At 44.8% G+C, this 3,557-nt stretch overlaps 1 pseudogene; it reads left to right on the top strand.

The window, feature by feature from the left end:
• The first annotated feature begins 947 nt into the window (after positions 1 to 947).
• Positions 948 to 2,553, top strand: LOC108536655 (T-complex protein 1 subunit eta pseudogene; annotated as a pseudogene).
• The last annotated feature ends 1,004 nt before the right edge of the window (positions 2,554 to 3,557 follow it).

The raw sequence follows: 3,557 nt of genomic DNA, 5'->3' as shown, positions 1-3,557 counted from the left end.
GCGGAACACTTTTACCACTGGTGGTGGGACTATATAAAACTAGTTCAACCATTGTGGAAAACAGTGGTGAGCGATTCCTTCAAGGATCTAGAACTAGAAATATCATTTGACCCAGCCATCCATTACTGGGTATAAATACACAAAAGGATATAAATCAATGGGCTGGGCTGGTTAAAGACACATGCACATGTATGTTTATATGCAGCCACTATTCAACAATAGCAAAGATCTTCGAAACCAACCAAAATGGTCCATCAGTGGACAGGACTGGATTAAGAAAATGTGCACATATACACACCATTGGAATACTATGCAGCCATAATAAAAGGATGGAGTTCATGTCCCTTTGGGTAGGGACATGGGATGATCTGGAAACCCAATCATTCTCAGCAAACTATCACGAGAACAGGAAAAGACAAAACACTGCATGTTTCTAACTCCATAGGTGGGAATTGAACAATGAGATCACTTGGCACCCAGGGAGGGGGAACATCGCACCACAGGGGGCCTATTGTGGGGGGAGGTGGAGGGGAAAGGGATAACATTAGGAGATATACCTAATGTAAATGACGAGTTGATTGGGTTGGCAGACACACCAACATAGCCACATGTATACATCATGTAAACAAGCCTTGCACATTACATTGTGCACATGTACCCTAGAGCTTAAAGTGTAATAATAAAAAAATTAAAATAAAAAAAGAAAAAATGGGCAAAGAATAGGAACAGACACTTCTCAAAAGAAGACATACAAAGGGGCCAAAAAATGTGAAAAAAATTCTCAGCATCACTAATCATCAGAGAAATGCAAATCAAAACTGTAGTGAGATACCATCTCACACCAGCCAGAATGGTGATTATTAAAAATTCAAAAATCTGGTGGGTTGCTGGGCGGACCTGTCACAGAGAAGAGAGGAGAGTAGTGGACCACTGAATAAGCTTCCAAAATGATGCCCACACTAATTATCCTGTTGAAAGAGGGGACTGATAGCTCCCAAGGCATCTCCCAGCTTGAGAAAAAGATCAGTCCCTGCCAGGTGATTGCCAAGGCTGTAAGAGCCAACCTGGGTGCCTGTGGCATGGACAAGCTTATTGTGGATGGCAGAGCCAAAGCAACAATTTCTAACGATGTGGCCACAATTCTGAAACTTCATGTTGTCCATCCTGCAGCAAAGACTTTAGTGGACATTGCCAAATCCCAAGACACTGAGGTCAGTGATGACACCACCTCAGTGACCTTGCTGGCTGCAGAGTTTCTGAAGCAGGTGAAACTGTAGGTGAAGGAAGGTTTATACCCTCAGCTCACATTCGAGCTGTCTGCACAGTCACCCAGTTGGCAGTTAACATGATCAAAGAGATTGCTGTGACTGTGAAGAAGGCAGATAAAGTGGAGCAGAGAAGGCCGCTGGAGTAGTGTGCCAGGACTGCTCTGAGCTCCAACTGATCTCACAGCAGAAAGCTTTCTTTGCTAAGATGGTGATGGATGCAGTGATGATGTGTGATGATTTGCTGCAGATTAAAATGATTGGAATCAAGAAGGTACAGGGTGGAGCCCAGCTGGTGTTGCATTTAAGAAGACTTTCTCTTATGCTGGGTTTCAAATGCAACCCCCCCAAAAATACCAAAATCCCTAGATTGCCCTTTTGAATGTTGAGCTCGAGTTGAAAGCTGAGAAAGATAATGCTGAGATAAAAGTCCACACAGTTGAGGATTATCAGGTGATTGTTGATGCTGAGTAGAACATTCTCTATGACAAGTTAGAGAGGATCCATCATTCTGGAGCCAAAGTTGTCTTGTCCAACCTCCCCACTGGGGACGTGGCCACCCAGTACTTTGCTGGCGGAAATGTTCTGTGCTGGCCGAGTACCTAAGGATAATCTGAAGAGGATGGTGATGGCCTGTGAAGTCTCAATCCAGACTAGTGCGAATGCTCTCTCAGCAGATGTGCTGGGTCGATGCCAGGTGTTTGAAGAGACCTAGATTAAAGGTGAGAGCTACAACTTCTTTACTGGCTGCCTCAAAGACACAACATCCACCTTCATCCTCCGTGGCAGTAGTGAGCAGTTTATGGAGGAGACAGAGTGGTCCCTGCGTGATGTCATCATGATCATCAGGAGGGCCATCAGGAATGAGTTAGTGGTGGCTGGTGGCAGGGCTATTGAGAGGGCGCTCTCCAAGTACCTCCAGGATTCCTCAAGGACTATTCCACGAAAGCAACAGCTGTTGATTGGGGCATATGCCAAGGCCTTGGAGACTGTCTCATTCCAGCTGTAGAACAATGCTGGCTTTGGGGCCACAGCGATTCTCAACAAGCTGCAAGCATGGCATACCCAGGGCCATGTGATAGGAGGTGGACATCAACAACGAGGACATTGCTGACAACTTTGAGGCCTTCGCGTGGGAGCCAGCTTTGGTATGGATCAATGCCCTGGCAGTGGCCTCTGAGACTGTGTGCCTGATCATGTCTGTGGATGAAACCATCAAGAACCCTGATTGACTGTGGATGCTCCCCCAGCAGCTAGCTGGGGCCGTGGTCGCGGCTGCTCCCATTGAGAGGCACCCTGCCTATCACATGACTGGCTGGCAGGCTGGCCGCAGGGTGCACTTACTCTCCTTGGTTTGGTTAATTGACTTTACAAAGAAGGGGTAGTCACTGACCCACTCTGTTCTCACTGGAGGCTATTTAAATAAAATTTGAGACTTTGGGGAGGAAAAGTCAAAAAATAGCATATGGGCGATGAGGCTATAGAGAAAAGGGAAAGTTTTACGCTGCTGGTGAAAATGTAAAATAGTTTAGCCACTGCAGAAAGCAGTTCAGGGGTTTCTCAAAGAACTTAAAACAGAACTGCCATTTGACCCAGCAGTTTCACTACTGGGCATATACTGAAAGGAAAAGAAATCATTCTAGCGAAAAGACACATGCTTACATGTTCATTGCAGCACTATTCACAATAGCAGACACAGAATCAACTTAGGTGCCCATCAATTGTGGATTGGGTAAAGGAAATGTGGCACATATATACCATGGAATACTATGCAGCCATAGAAAAGAACAAAATTGTGTCCTTTGTATCAACATGGATGCAGCTGAAGGCCATTATCCTAAGTGAATTAATATAGGAACAGAAAACCAAGTACCACATGTTCTCATTCTTAAGTGGGAGCTGAGCTTTGGGTACACTGGGGACTATGAGAGGGGGAGAGAGGGGAGGACTGAAAAACTGCCATTGAGTACTGTGCTGCTGCTCACTACTTGGGATCATTCACATCACAAACCTCAGTGTCACACAATATATCCATGTAACAAACTGCACATGTACTCCCTGAATCTAAAATGTTAAAGTTATAAAAAAGAGAAAACCACAATTGCATTAATATGTTTCCTTGTAATCCTTTTTAAAATATAACTAGAATTTTCTGTTACTGCATAGCTTTTTTCCTAGTTTGAAAAATAAAATAATAATAACAATAATAGGCCGGGCGCAGTGGCTCACGCTTGTAATCCCAGCACTTTTGGAGGCCGAGGCGGGTAGATCACGAGGTCAGGAGATAGAGAC

Source organism: Rhinopithecus bieti, unplaced genomic scaffold (genome assembly GCF_001698545.2).
Source record: "Rhinopithecus bieti isolate Rb0 unplaced genomic scaffold, ASM169854v2 scaffold_13747, whole genome shotgun sequence".
Taxonomy (NCBI): Eukaryota; Metazoa; Chordata; class Mammalia; order Primates; family Cercopithecidae; genus Rhinopithecus; species Rhinopithecus bieti.
Note: the sequence above shows the minus strand (reverse complement) of the source record. Positions and strands in the feature narration are given on the sequence as shown.